This window comes from Barbus barbus, assembly GCF_936440315.1.
Source record: "Barbus barbus genome assembly, chromosome: 34".
Taxonomy (NCBI): Eukaryota; Metazoa; Chordata; class Actinopteri; order Cypriniformes; family Cyprinidae; genus Barbus; species Barbus barbus.
This window is the reverse complement of record NC_136762.1, coordinates 20,453,457-20,470,573: the sequence shown is the minus strand read 5'-3', so window position 1 is coordinate 20,470,573 and position 17,117 is coordinate 20,453,457. Positions and strand designations below refer to the sequence as shown.

The window sequence follows — 17,117 nt, the reverse complement described above, 5'->3', positions numbered from 1 at the left end:
TCACATAGTTGCCTAAATGAGGACGTGCCGTATTATATAAAACTAATATCACTATTAGCGATGTTTAGTCTGCAAACATATGTTTAATGTTTTAATGATTCATATTTCATAATGAATATAGCAGGAGCAAGAGAGTGTGGGATGGGAAGGATTTCATTGATAAGACCTACTGAGCAAATATGGCTCCTTGACTGAGCAAGCAAGTGTTTTAGTTTGTGCGAGACTCAGAACGGCGCTGAACAAAATTGTTATGAAATGAATCATGAACAAGGCATCTCGATCATGAGCTAACTGGAATAATCTGAGACATCTTATTCATGAAAGAAATTAACAAATGTTAATAAGACTATCGGTCGATTCAGTGTTTTGAGGGAATTGGTTGAGTGAGTAATTCAATGATTATCATTTAAGGCATCAATATAAGTGAAATTGACAAATGAACTGGTATGACTTCATTTTGAATAAAATCTGTGACTCCACCTTTTTTGATGTAGAAATCTTCTCCAGTCCATTTTTTTTTTATTTTCTGTGCAGTCCGTCAAAATCATACGCGAGTAAAAATATGAAAACACTGGAGCGCTACTTTGCAGAAGAAACTTAAGTTGTAATTCTAATTGAACACAACACTATAACTGTTTTTCATGTTTAATTCTTTAAAGCTGCTTGCTTTGAAGCAATCTATTGTACAAAGTGTTATATAAATAAATGTGACGTGACTTAACCGGAGAGCTAAATTGCAGAGCTTGTGCAAACATATCCATGTCCTTAAGATCAAATGCTTTTTTAACAGCACTTTTCTCACCACTGTCATTTTGTTGTGTGTTTTATTTTTTTATTAAGAGGAAACTGTGTTTTATATTTTTTTTTTCTAAATGAAAATTGACAAATTAAGTCATTTAGAAAATGTTACAGAATATATGAAATACTAAATCGTGCACACGACATTACTAAATCGATTTACTACTAAAACGATAAAAAAAATATATATATTATAACGATTTAGTAAAATGAGGTAACAAAACATTATGTAGTGTGCACGATTAAGTAAATACATTTACTAATTTGTTCCCTTTGGTTTACTAAATCATATGCATGAATTACTAATTTGTTCCCTCGTATAAATCATGTGCTCGATATAATTATTTGTTACATCGTTTTAACTTAATCGCAAAATAATAATTTGTTCTACTTCCTGTCTGCATTCTCATAAACCTGTTGCTGCTGTTATGTTATGTTATGTTATGTTATGTTATGTTATGTTATGTTATGTTATGTTATGCTATGCTATGCTATGCTATACTATGTTATGTTATGTTGTTCTGTTATGGACAGAAACACTTTAATTGCGTTTTATTTTGAGTTATAAAGTTAAACAAATTGTGCACACAATTGACTTTTTTCCTGCAATGCATGTGTGGGGCTCCATACCATTTTTAACTTTAAATCCTAAAATTTTTACAATTTTGTCCCAAACTATAGTTCGGTAAACTTTTTTTTCAAAATTATGGTTGGGTCCTTTCCATTGACTTTTATTATACAGTATTTATACTGAGCTAACAATAGTTTGGATCCTTTGGAAACTAATCCTTGCAGAAACCTTTCTGTATTTTTACATTTCCGATAGGACCGTTGGCTCCCACAATGCAATTTCAGGTTTTGCTATCCTTTTGGGGATATTTGGACCCAGCGCCTACAAAAATATACACATTTGAGCATAGTAACAGTCTTTTTCTCGGCTCTTTCACTCAACCGTCTCCCTCCTTCTCACTCATTTTTTGGGCCGTCTTCTTCTCACCCACACACGGCAGATAACCACAACCTTCATTTGTATGCAAGCACATAAGACACATATTTTATCTCTTTTGCTGACACAGTCTCACACACACACAAAGGCATGCAATAACTGTCTCCGCACTCTCTCTCTCTCGTTCCACACACACCTGCACCCTACAGATCAGGAGTGTGTGTGGTTGTAGTCGGGGAGGGATTAATCAAGCCAAGCAGCGTGAGCGGGGCTAAGAGACCGCCATCTCAGTCTGTCTCTCCTTATCTGTCTGTCTGCCTGCCTTCCCTGCCTATCCATCGCTTGCCAAGTCGCTTCCCTGCCCCGTTCCCTGCCTCATTGTTTGCCTGCTTCCCTCCGAGTCTCCCGCCAGTTACCGTAGCTCCACTGGTCCGCTTTGCGGAGAGCCAGATAATCAGAATCTAGTCTTCTGTGAAGGAGATATTTCTCTTGCCTCCATCACAAGCTCATGTTCGCCCACTGAAACATCGCTGGCATTTAGAGCATGCCAATCAATGAATGTATGAGTGAGGAGATGCATTGTGCATGGGAAATGTGTAAGGGTAAATCCATCTATTAAAGGAGGCTGCTACACATCCTGAGGTTTAGAAAAAAAGGCGAGTAATGGGCTTTTCGAGGTGAAGGGGACTGGCTTTCCTTGTAGAGGTTGTATTTCGGCAAATGGCTCATGCGTGCGCTGACAGAAAGTCAAGTCAAAGCTAACTTTCCAGACTGAAAACTTTAGAAACACTGTCAACTGAAAATGTTGGGTGATTTTATGCCAATGTTAAGAACCAAGAAAAAAACAACCAGCAAGCACAAAAGCACCATAATCTATTTTAAGCATGATGTCTGCAGGGTCTAAAATGAACCATTTGCCTCACCTGCCAATGTGGGTGAATTAAGAAATACTTCTTACCAGCTATGAAGCTGTATTTTTAATTATTTCTTATAAAAAAAATTGTTATATAGTTACAGGTATATGTTTCCAATCATTTAATCATTTAAAGTAACTGTACTTTACTAACTGTAAAAAAATTACCGTGATTTTTAACGGTAAAAAAACTGTGAAAATGCTACAGTAAAAACCTGTTAATTGCTTAACGGTAAGTGTAAAATTTACAGGGAAACCCGTAAACTGACGTTCCCAGAATTTCCTGCGTCGCATTTCAAATTTTGTTTGAATTTGATGTTTTTTTCTTTTAAATAACTATGTTTCGTCTTAGTTTTTTCTTATCAGTTATGTTTATTAGGGTTGTACATTATATCTAATGTTTATAAATTAATGTTTATTGCATATTTCAGTTTAATAAGTCTCACCATTATGGTGTTTAGTGCTTGTGTGAATGACACTGTGCACCTTCTATATATGTTATTATTTAAAAGCTGCTTGTGATGGGCTTTGGTTCATCATGTGACTTTCTCATTACCACCTGCATTTGGTGGTTATCAGTATATTTCAAAGGTATAAAACAGATTGATTTCAGTACTTCATTAGGTTGATATATTAACATTATATCAGTTAATGAAATTACGGTATTTAACTGTAAATTTAAGTTAAAACCGTAAAACCTAAAATGCTGTTACCGTATTTTTTACGGTAGAATTCCGGCAACCACAGCTGCCAGTGTCACGGTGCACAGAACAGGGAGGAACACAAGACGAGGATGTAACTCAAAATAACAGTCTTTAATAAATCCAAGGCAGGGCTGACACAGAAACACCGGGAGTAACGAGTAGACCAGACAAAAACTAACTGAACAGGCAGGAACTAAATACACAGGCTAATTAAACACACACAGCTGAACAAAATCATAATCAAACATAACAAGGACAGGAAAATGACCACATATGGAAACATGAGGGCGGGACACATCGTAAATTTTATGGATTTTTATTTTTTTTTACAGTTTAGTTGTGTTTGTTTTTTTGTCCTTTAAATATGAATTCTGATGTTACCCTGTAATAATAATAACTTACATAGAGTCACTATGTGCTTTTACAGTATCTTCTAGGTAGGTAATTAAGTCAGTGAATGAATGAATGAATGAATGAATGAATGAATGAATGAATGAATGAATGAATGAATGAAGATTACATGCAGACTTTCTAATAAGTCAGCACAACTTCTATTAAATTCATGCAATTCTAACACAATCCAGCATACAGTAAATGTCATAATATGATACTTTCAGGCATTAAACAGTTATATTTAATATTTATATTTTATTTAATATTTTTTTATTTTAAATTGTATTTATTTATTTATTTTTAATGTTGAGACAAAACAGTTTTAAAAAGTGTGCAAGAGGCGCAAACTGAGCAAAAATATGCAATTTGGTGTTCTGGTTTCTGGTATTTGTGTGACCAAAAATTAAGATGAAATTCTGACTGTAATATAAATTAATGAGATCAGTAAACTACTTACATAAAATGTGCACAAATATCATATAAAGTCCCAATAATATCTCTAGTCTTAGTAACATGGTATATTTAAATGTTTAGTTTTACAATAAAAACTGCAGAATTGTGTACAACAGGTTTTTCAGCAAAGTTTTACTGGTGTTGATAATTTAAAGGCCTTTGAAATGTGCATATATCAAACATGATACAGTAGGCTTTAAAGGGTTAATCAGTTTACCATCCTATTTTGTACCTATAAGCTAAGAACATTATTGTTTAAGGTGGCCTGTTTTTTTCTCTACAGTGTCCAACATTAACACCATAAAACTTAACAAGCTGCATTTAATATGAGTGTAATATAGTATTGTTGATGTGAGCAGTTAAAGCAGTAATGTACTTATACTAGAGTTACACTCTCCTCCACATCTTTTTATATCACAATGGTTACTACAGGCATTTCACCATTTCAACAACCGTCAGCAGTTTAAAATACATTTCGAATAATCTTGAAATGCAGTATGCAGTTTAGCAATCCTGTGTCATTAAACAGCAGATGGAAGGGAAGACAATTTGTACTCAACCATGTCAAACACTAGGACAAAGCAAGAATTCAGCGCATTGCTAATAGAGCTTCGATCTGAAAACATCACTGACAGAGACTTTTAACACATCAATTGGCAAGTCAAAGTGGATAAATATTTGCTGTAAAATCATGGGCATGCATCCAGATCAAAATACTATTTCTATCCATATCTAATATAAATTAATAAAAGCATGAAATCAGACTAGGTTCTATATACTATTTTCCCCATCTAAGAATATTTTGCTAACATTCAAATTCAAGTTCTAACTTTATTTCTGATTTATTATATATTTATATTATATAAATCAGAAATAAAGTTACATTCTGTTTTATCATTTTAAAACCATTCAGAAAACATTACTTCTAGATGGTTTGTTTTTTGTTTTGTTATTTTATATCTTGTCTCTTTTATTATTATTATTATCTTGTTTATTAAAATATTGTCTCATCTGACAGATTTCCTGTTGAGTATCTTGTTTTGATTTAACCTACATCTACTGTATCTTGTTTTGGCACCTGTTAACAGATTACAGAGAAGGCGTGGGTAGAAGACGCTGATAAGCACAGAAAATGATTATTCCAGCAGTCCTTAAATGATTTTTCACAAAAATGCAGCTTTCTATTGATTTCAAAGCATCAAGCATCACCTCTTTATTCCTGAACATATTGCTGCATACTATCAGGCCCTTTCTGACAGAGCATGCTGCGCAACTTCTTGTCCAGGCCCTTGTTGTTTCTAGACTGGACTACTGCAATGCTCTTCTCGCTGGTCTGCCATCAAACACAATCAAACCTCTACAAATGATTCAGAATGCAGTGGCACGACTGATCTTCAACGAGCCCAAAAGATCGCATGTTACACCTCTCTTCATCTCCTTGCACTGGCTACCAGTGGCAGCTCGCATCCAGTTCAAGACACCGATGCTTGCGTACAGAACTACCACAGGCTCTGCACCCTCCTACTTCCACTCACTATTACGAACCTACATCCCCTCCAGAAGTTTGAGATCTGCTAGTGAGCGACGCCTTGTGGTACCATCACAGAGAGGCTCAAAATCACTCTCCAGAACATTCTCGTTCACCATTCCTGGCTGGTGGAATAATCTTCCCACCCCTATCTGGAACGCCGGATCCCTGGCAATCTTCAAGCAACAACTGAAAACTCATCTCTTTCAGCAGTACTTGACTTCATCCTAAACTCAAAAAAAAAAAAAAAAAAAATATTATTATTATTACTACTGCTACTACAGAATATTATCATGTCAAGTCAAGTCAAGTTGAGCTTTATTGTCATTCTGCTACATGTGTGGACATATAGTGGAACGAAATGTCGTGTCTCGCAGGACCACGGTGCTACATACTAGTTAAACATAAGATAAACATACAACAATGCAAGTATAAGAATAAAAAAAATTAAAATTATTCTAGCATGCCTGATTTTTTTGTCTATATTTATATGAATAATATAGAATACATTATTATTCCAATACGAAATGAATATAATGACGTTAGTAATGACAATAATTATTCATAAGACATTCATAAGCCATATTATTGTTTATTGTTGCAGTCTAATTATTCTAGTTTTATTGTTATATTCAAAATGTTGATTGTGTTAAAAAATTATTAATTTATTATTATTATTATATTTTATGTGATTAGTAATAGAATACATGACTATTCCACTACTACTAATATTCCAGATATTTTTTTTTTGCAACAAATCAACTTTAAAAAAAACTTTTATTGATTTAAATCAAGCATCACCTCTTTATTTTATGCACATATTGATGGTTACTTACAAGTGACAACAGCATGAGAAGATGCTAACAACAGATATGACATGTTGCATTTACTGGCCCAGTCTTGAAAATCCCTTTGAGAGCAATTCACAATGTCAGGCTGACAGCTGTCAGTTCATGTCATGACAACATCTGGTGGAATCTATACGGTTTCAGTGGTGATTTTAGCTGATGAAGTCTCCTAGTGGCAGCACAAGCCTGTCAGCGACTCTTCCAGCATGTTAGCGGGACTATTCCTCAAAGCAGGCCTTGTTAGAAACTGCAGCCTAGACAAGTCCTCCCTAAATTGAGCATGTAATTTGCCTTCATTTGTTAAGTGAAAATACAACAGAGAGAAAACGGAAAGTCAGCAGTAAACAAATACGCATGGCTGCTTGTGGTGATGGTGCAGCAGTTTGCGTCTGACATCCGTTTATTTCTGCGATCCAGGGGAAGCTGGTGAGACCAGGCTGAGAGGGAGAGGCAGAGAGCGAACAGGAAGGACACAGACTGTCTATGTCATTAGCTCTGTCTCAATCCCAGTGAGCTGTCTAGCTGTGTACCTGTTACATAGACAGCAGCCAAGAGTCTCTATTCACAATTGATTTCAGCAGTTTGACATTAGCAACTGGTTGCTAAGCTAATAATGTTAGACTCTAACAAACACAAAACTACAAATACAAAGCTAAATAATGTGATCACAAAGACAAGTTGGTTTGACCTATGTTTGTTCATCAATATTTGCACTTTTAACTTGATTTGCGTAATGTTCAGGTGTTTTTCTTTTTCTTTTATTTTAAATATGTAATTAAATATGTATATTTAATATTTTTTATATTGGTTCTGCCAGTAAATGCTTCCATTTAGTGGGTCTCCAAACAAGAAACATGTTTACTGTAGTATTCTGATATTTATTCCATGTCATATTAAATAAATAAAATAAAATTAAATAAAAATCATGACTGCAAAATTTGTTCCCAAAATTTATGAATTTGAGGCCACATTTATTTATTTGTGTGTGTGTGTGTGTGTGTGTGTGTGTATTTTCCCTCATTTTAGTTAAATGGTTTTAATGGTAAATGAGCTGTGGCAATGATTAAAAAAAATAATATTACTAATATTATTAGCATTAAAATGAACTAAAATGAGGAAGCAAATTACATGGTTCTATTCATTGGTTTTTGATTGGATGTTGAGGCGTGGGCGTTGCTCTCAAAAGTGAAGACAGATGAATGCCAATTTGAAGGGGCAGAGTTTAGAGAGAAAATCTGTCGATTTCACTGTAAGTTCCAGTGTTTTTGATAATAATAAAAAAAACTTTTTTTTTTTTTAAATAAATAAAAAAAACACAACAGGATCTATAAAATCCATTCAGAAAACATTTAAGGTAAAATTTCTAAAATTCTAGATAGGCAGCTCACTAGGTTTTGGAACAGAACAGAATATGAAACCCAATGCCTGAGACTCGACACACATTTATTCTGTAATAGCGAGCTAACACTGCGCTGACATTAGGCCAGGCCTTGTGTCCGCTAACCCCAAGATGACTGCCGGAGCTAACGTGTAAAGCTGAAAAGATGTAGCCTACACATCATCTAGAGTTGCTAAGCTGCACCAGCAGAGAGCGGATCTAATTGGACCACAGGTTTCCATGGAGAGCAATTTGTTCCTGTTCTCAGCAGCGACCTTCATTGAAATATAATGTGAACTGTGGCTTCGCCTCCGAAACTATTCAATAATTTCTCCATGTGTTTCAAAGTATGAAGAAGAGACGAAGAATGAAGGAAGAGCAGAAAGAGCAGAAAACTTATTCACTAACTGCTCAGGCCATATTAGACACTTTTCATGGTCTTTGTGGCCTTTAGATTATAATGCAGTTCTGTGAATATTAAATCATTTGTTGCAATAAATGGCGTGAGGGGCAAGAACTCATTATATTCCCTGCTGGTTTTGAGAAAAAATACTTTAAAAAGGCTCAATTCTACACACAATGTAATAATTAAACACATTTATTCTGCATTATTGAGGTGCAGGGAATGTAAAGACCTTAATTTCACAGCACAAGTCTCATGCTGGGTCTGTGGAGACCAGGGGTCAAGGTTTACCCGTTAGTTTTGCAAATTAGTCCCTGCTGGTAGATAAGCCATTGCAGGGGGAAAAAATGTCAGTGTCTCAATTGATGACCATTCAAATGTTACTGCACATTGTAACAATTATTTATTTATGTATTTTTTGAAAGGAACATGTAAATGTGTATTTTTAACCACACACACACACACACACTGGATAGACTGTATAAATATAATAAATACATTCTATAAATAAAACAGTGTAATACTGTGTGTGCGCATTTATACTTACAAACCATAAATAAACCATAATCCTAACATATATACATATACATAAACATGTTTAACCTAATACATATTTCAAATTGTACTGTATAAATATATACATATATACATATTTATACACTATACTCTGTTTATATAAATATATTTTAGTATCATTGACATTTTTTTTCCATTGTTTTTCATTATTTCATGTTTTAGTTACAGTTTTTGTATTTGTTTTCTTTTGTTTCTATAAATATACATATTTAACCTATTACATACACACACACACACACACACACACACACACACACACACACACACACACACACATTTATACATTATATGATCTCTTTATATAAATACAGTATAACATTTATTTATTAACTTTATGAATGTATACACACCAGTGTTATTTTAGTGTCACTGACATACTATATTTTATAATTTAGTATTTTATATAGAAATTATATTTAATAGTTTGAGTTTGCTTTCATCATATTTTTTTTTTCTGCTGAAATAAAATAAGTTTTAGATACATTGCATATTCTGTTAACATTCCTTTTTATTTCAAATAACAATATTTATATATACACATACATCTGTATTTTTGTATAAAGAATATCGATATGGGTATTTGCAAAAGCATTGAAAGCAGCAGCACCTTCACGAGATTCATAACTGTCTGTGTGCTCCTGAGTGACATCATTAATAGTCCAGAGACCACAGCCACACGCTGGATTTCATTACGTTCCCTCCAAGAGACAGAACGTGTTACAGAGCCCCGAGTGCTTTATTAAAACCCTGTGACCTTCACATCATATTCACATCCTCCATAAAAACAATCCATAAAGACACAAGTTCCCCGCTGACACAGGCCCATGAAGGGCACAGCCTGGAGTGGCTCCTCTAGGGCCAGTTTGTTATGCTCCAGTCATCTGCTCACCTGTTTCACTCCTGATTCAATGTAGACAGGGAGCACTTTTCCGGTGGACAAGTCAAAGTGTGAACTTGCTGTTAAAATCAATAATTAGAAAATATTACTCATTTAACTGGTTTATGAGGGGACATGTCTCTGTGGACAAACTACATTTCATATCATCCTCTTTGGCAAGTAGAAGAAAGAAAGAAAGAAAGAAAGAAAGAAAGAAAGAAAGAAAGAAAGAAAGAAAGAAAGAAAGAAAGAAAGAAAGAAAGAAAGAACACAAAAATATTAAAATCAAGACTTCTGAACTCATTTAAAATAGGTACTGCTAAATTATTGTTAAAAACAAGAACAAAAAAATGCTAATAATATAATCTAACATAAAAATAGCTTAAATAGGTCATTTTAAATAATTGTATTTATATTTTTTAGAAATAAATCTAATTGAAAATTATGCAGCAAGCCCATTTTACACTTACAAAAATCATGTGAAAACCTAAAAAAAATTCATAATCATGACTTCTGAATTCATAAAGGAACTCCTAAATTATTATTAAATAAAATCTAATAATAAAAAAACTAATAATATAAGTCAAATAACTCAAATAAATAATATTAAATTATTGTATTTAAATAAATAAATGAATAAATACATTAAAAAATACATAATTTAAAATTATCCAGTGTAAAATATAAACTAAAAAAACTTAAATAAATAACATTTGAAATTATCCAGTGAGCACACTGATCAACGTCTTTTAAAAACATGAGCACGAGTTCTTAAAATATTTGTAAATAAATAAAATGAAATAAAATCATGAATACAATTGCAAATAAAATACTATCAAACAAGCAATTAAATAAATCTGCTTCTTGGTGCAATTTTGACTTTCAGTCATTTAATATTCAAGAAACAACCTTTCAAGAAATTATTCACTACATTGTATTGTATTTCATTTCCCTGCTCATGGTTCAATGTTCAAAAAACCCTCAAGCACATACTTTTGACATTGTAGTGAATTAAAATATGTTAGATGTTAGGTATTACCTATCTAGACAGCAGACTATAGTAGGCAACAGACTGAAACACATGCGTATGTGATAGTCAGGGTTGTGATGGGACGGCACCGGTCCCGGGCTGATTGTTAGTTTCAGTCCATTCCTGGGTTCATTTGAAGCTCTGTGCCTTGTGCCGCCCATCTCTTTCTCTCCAATTGCGGAGCATGGTGCCTACGGTAATCAATGGTGATGAATGAGAGGGAAGGCTTTCTTTATTCTGCTCCTCACTGAATAGAAAGTTTCCATTATCTCTCACAATGTATTCACTCTATCAAAGTGACAGGGTTCAGGGCAGCCACACTCCACTTGCCTCCCCCGTACCCTACCTTTCCACATCGGCAGGCTCCAGAACAAGGCGAGAGTTACAAAGGGGAACTTCTAATGTGTCGACACATATTTGAGCCATGTGGCTCGTACCGTCCCGAACTGATGCTGCTGAATGGAGAGGTTTAATTTGACCTAAGAGGTCAGTTTAAAAGCCAAACTGCTCATTTCCTGGCACAGTGGTTATTGGATCTTTGTAATTATTAGTACTGTAGCCCGCCTGCCTCCTCGGTTCTCCAACCATTTAGAAATAAAGTACTACCTGCTGTGACAGGTCAAGCCGAGCACTGTTGTTTTGAATCAGTGTTAGGCCTTGAGCTGGCAAAATAAAACTGAAGAAGGTATTTGCCCTGTGGTGAGACAGCCGCCCATGAATGTGAAGTATCGGCCCTCTGGCAGAAGAGTCTGACCTCCAGACAGAATCCAGAACACCCCTGAGGGTGTAAGCATGAGCTTACCATAATCTAAATCTTATATTTTGTTGACGTGCCAATATTGTAACAATAAACCACTGCTGCCACTTTTGCCTCTGCTCTGTAAAATATTGCTAGGGATTTCTAACAATACAACACAGTAAAATTAAGCAGAAAATGGTAAAAGCAAGCAGCACTTCATGCTTTAGTTCAGTTAAAATGCCTTCTTTTTAAAGGTGTATTATGTAATATTGACAGCTTGCAGTTGAAATATTTCAAAATATTTCAAAATATTTCTCCCTTCCTATTCAGACTCTATAAAGGTTGCCAGATTGAGGGCATGTAACAAGAACGAGCGCAACTGACAATGCAAGGCAACAAGTTGATGAGTTTATTTATATCCATCTTAACATAACTTTTTAGATTGATGCTGAGGCTTTTTAAGTCAGTTAGAATCTGCTATCTTTAACCCAGTTCGTTTGCATGGCTTCCATGGATGCAATATGCTGTGTTTTCCACCAACCTGCAACCCAGGGTGCTGAAATCCTATTGGGTTAATCACACAGACAAAAAAACAAACATTCATGGAATGCATATTTCAAGAATATTTATTTTTGTAAATGTAAAACATATGCAAGGGCAAATTGTTTGCAAAAAGATCAATAATATGCATTTAGAAAATTCATTTCAATCCAACCTTAAAACAAAATATGTGCAGAAGCAACAATTTTAAAACTGTAGTAACTGTAGTAAAAGAAACTGTAAGTTTACTCAATATATATCTCATGAAATTGACAGTGAATAAAATACATAAACATTGGAGAAAATTGTCATGCTTTATTGAAAAAGTAGCCCATTGGCATGTGGACAAATCAGTATTAGAACACTGATTCTCTTACGTTACATTAGCTTAAATGTTTTAGCATAATGTGTAGAAACAATATTGATTATTTGTATGTATTGTACCTTATTTTGACACTGAATATTTAATATAGTCATTTATTTGTAATATATTGTATATCTACTGCAAATTCACACTATTCTCATTAGAAAGAAGATTAATATTGCTGTCAATCAACAAAAAAGCTGATTTTAGTATCATTTATATAATATTGCTATATTTATTAATATTTTAAAATTAAGTTTTTATTTTATATTTTCAGTTTTTGTTATGTGCCTTTGTAATTAATTAATTTATTTATTTATACATTTATTTAGCTTTATTTTTAATTTCAGTTTAAGTAATTTTAGTACTTCAACTATAATTGTATTTCAGTTAGACGCCAAGGTAAAATTTTCATCGAATATTTATATTTTATTTCAGCTTTATTTCAATTAACAAATGTGATTTTTAATAGTTTTACTTTTTAGTTTTAGTTAACCAATGTTCTTTTCCTATGATCTTTCCAGCAAGGTGAATTACCCCTCCATTAGTGCTATTCACCATGCCCACATTGACCTGAAGGCAGCTAAACCTTCACAAGCACAAACGGCGCATTATGACAAGGGTGAATCTCGCTGGGCCGCGCCAAACCTACCTAAATAGCGACGGAGATGCTAATAGTCACAGTGCGGCTTTACTTCCCGTATGTTACATTACCTTCAGCGTGATGTAATTTCTCGCTTGGCTTACAAGCATTAACTATAATATCCTTGTCATTCTGCATAAACCTATTACCTAGCCAGACACCAAAAAGCCATTCGTGGGTCTAAAAGCTTTTTCAAGGCGACTGCTCCTTAAAAGTAATAGGATAGTAGGCAGCCTACGCATGCAACTGATAACGTGGGAGAGATGGACTTTCAGATCATACGTAGCTTTCTTGCTCAGTCTATTGAGAAAATGTCTCCATTATCTCTGGCAGTAGACGGCGTCTGTTTGGAATTGGCGGTTAAGCACTTTTTTGGCTGCGTTCTATCAGTGATATAATGAAATGCGATATCCTGAGGACATAGAAGTGTCGAAGTAATTATTAATATTAGCGCAAGACCAAAGTGAGGCGTTCAGCTGTGACTAACTTCAAACATCATTTCAAATGAAATGATACATCCAGTCAAATCAGCCTTCAGACTGTCATTCGGTCATATCACTTCCCATAGAGTTAAATTATGATCCCACTGCTAGTATCTGAACACGCAATATCACAAATCACTGCAGTGATTGATGGCAGTTGTCAGACTTGCCAATGGTCTACTTTTTAACAACAGAACAGCCATTTTGAGTCTTTAAAACACAGTCAAGAATGCGAAAATAAGGGTATGTTTACACGACAATGATGTACTAAAGACTGAAAAGTTGTTCCTTTGTGTTTTTGAGAACTTTTGTGTAGATGACATCAAAACAATGCCATCAAAACAATGCCATTCATCCACAAAAATGACTAAAACGCTGTATTATGCATGCCAAGCCAGTAGTTGGCGATGTAACTTTGTAAAGAAACACTAAATGCCTGTGCACATACCTGTAGACTGAACACGTAATACATATGGGCTGCATTCAAGGTAATTTTCTATGCCCTTCCCGCGCAAACTTCCCTCCATCTCGTTTACTCGGATGTACAGGTACATCTAAAAAAATTTGAATATTGTGAAAAAGGTCAATATTGTTTGTCACTCATTTCAGAAAGTGAAACCCATATATTATATAGATTCATTACACACAGAGTGAAATATTTCAAGCCTTTATTTCTTGAAATTTTGATGATTATGGCTTACAGATAATGAAAGATTAATGTACATAATGTAGAATATTACATACGATCAATAAAAAATTATATTTTAAACAGAAATGTCAGGATTCTGAAAAGTATGTTCATTTCTATGCACTCAATACTTGGTAGGGCCTTCTTTTGCATGAATTACTGCATCAATTCGGCGTGGCATGGAGGCAATCAGCCTGTGGCACTGCTCAGGTGTAATGGAAGCCCAGGTTGCTTTGATAGCGGCCTTCAGGTCATCTGCATTGTTGGGTCTGGTGTCTCTCATCTTCCTCTTGACAATACCCCATAGATTCTCTATAGGGTTCAAGTCAGGAAGAGTTTGCTGGCCAGTCAAGCACAGTAACACCATGGTCATTGAACCAGCTTTTGGTACCTTTGGCAGTGTGGGCAGGTGCCAAGTCCTGCTGCAAAATGAAATCAGCATCTCCATAAAGCTTGTCAGCAGAAGGAAGCATGAAGTGCTCTAAAATCTCCTGGTAGATGGCTGTGTTGACTGTGGACTTCAGAAAACACAGTGGACCAACACCAGCAGATGACATGGCAGCCCAAATCATCACTGACTGTAGAAACTTCACACTGGCCTTCAAGCAACATGGATTCTGTGCCTCTCCACTCTTCCTCCAGACTCTGGGACCTTGATTTACAAATTAAATGCAAAATTTACTTTCATCTGAAAAGAGGACTTTGGACCACTGAGCAACAGTCCAGTTCTTTTTCTCCTTAGCCCAGGTAAGACGCTTCTGACATTGTCTCTGTTTCAGAAGTGGCTTGGTAGCCCTTTTCCTGAAGACGTCTGAGCTGGTGACTCTTGATGCACTGACTCCAGCTTCAGTCCACTCCTTGTGAAGCTCTCCCCAGTGTTTGAATCAGCTTTGCTTGACAGTATTCTCAAGCTTGTGGTCATCCCTGTTGCTTTGCACCTTTTCCCACCAAAATTCTTCCTTCCAGTCAACTTTGCATTTAATATGCTTTGATACAGCACTCTGTAAACAGCCCCACCTTTCAGTAATGACCCTCTGTGACTTACCCTCTTTGTGGAGGGCGTCAATGTTTGTCTTCTGGGTCATTGCCAAGTCAGCAGTCTTCTCCATTATTGTGGTTTCAAAGAACAAGAGATACCTGGAATTTATACTGTATGGATGGTCAGTAATTGAAACTCTCATGTAAATATTCTAATATTTTCAGATACTGATTTTTGACTTTCATGAATTTTCTCCTTATGAATTTGTTTGGTGCAGCATTCTATATGCATATAGGTATGCTTGGGCTGTTAGAAAAAAAAAAAAATATATATATATATATATATATATATATTTTTTTTTTTTTTTTTAGGCCCTCAAAATGCTGTAAAAGAATGGCCAAAATGCTGACTTGTGGAATGTTCTGAACAGCATCTTGGGTAATGTAGTTTTCACTACAAATTACACTATTAATCATGATTGATTAAAGAAAATTAGCTGAGTTCATGCGAACAGATGGCTTCAACAAAAGTACAGACCATTGATTAACACCCACAGTGCTCACACCAGGTCTTTCTTTGAAGGTTTATCTGTTAGTATTAAAAAGAGTTTTTACTTCTGGAACCCAACTGTTACACTCTAACTACTGCAGGAACATTTCATTCACAATCTGACATAATTCCCTGATTATATTGATTCTGTCTGACTATTTAAATTGGGGTATAAATGAGATAAAGTCAGTTATATTCAGCCGTTCATGTGATCCAACATGGACACCTACATGTAAAATAAAATGTGACATGCTTTTTTCTTCTTCTTTTTTTTTCTCCAGAAGTAATATACATTTTTTCTGTAAAACATTTTTCAATATGATAAAAAAAAAAAAATATGGAGTGCATATTGAGATTTACTCGAGAAGCTAAACTGCAAGATATTAAAACTTGTTTCAGAGAATATATCCCGAATGAAGTCCCATTGGCCATTCTTGTTTTAAACATATCCTAAAATATGTAGTGAGGTTAATGCTCAAACCAAGTCTTAATCTAATTTGCATTTTGCTTCCGAAGTAAATATACCTTGTTTCAAGAAGGTTTTGATTTAGATTTTTTTTTTTTTACAGAAAAACAGGGCAAAAATAGTGATTAAAAATGATTTTGCAGTGCATTTCCCAGGTGTAGCCTACTTCACGAACACTAGTGCAGGAACCACACGCCGAGTTAGTTCTCAGTTTCATCCTCTTTCATCATTGCGTTCTTCTTCTGACTTAAAACCAACCCATCTTATGCTCATTTCCCATTGGACCCCTCAGAGGCTTCGTTTATGAGGTTCTCTCATATTACATCCTTAAATAAAATGTGGGTTGGTGATTTGAGGATGGATCCCATCTCCGGATGCAGATAAGGAAGCGCACTGCCTTAGTCTTCCTCACAGGCACAGTTTCCGATGTGAAATACTGTGTCAAAGCAAGAGCTTCTGACACTAAAGACTGTTAGAAGAACATGGCAAATATGTGTGAAAATCATCTGATGAGCATTTATTTTTGTATATCGTTCTAAATTAGCACATTTCAACAGTTGAGCTTATTATCTCAGAGCAACAAGTGATGTGCACGCAGCCTTTTCGTGAAGAAAGCACATGATAGAGAGAGAGAACAAAACAGAATGAAGGTTCAAATGTTGAGTTACTGAAGAGTTACTTACAATGAAACCAATGGGGTTAATCCATAAATGTAGTACAGCCACAAGCTGTAAACAATATGTATCTGTTTTTATTACATTAACATTTAAATGTAACACAATTGCTTACATTTTTTGTTTTGTGAAGTTATATCTAATTT

General features: G+C 34.8%; 1 protein-coding gene across 1 annotated transcript in view; it reads right to left on the bottom strand.

Annotated features, from left to right (window-relative positions):
* The window catches only part of LOC306854407 (cell adhesion molecule 2-like), a gene marked incomplete at both ends in the record, with an annotated part of 261,564 nt that overhangs the window by 185,824 nt on the left and 58,623 nt on the right, over window positions 1–17,117 (bottom strand). The gene's annotated exons all lie outside the window — the stretch shown is intronic.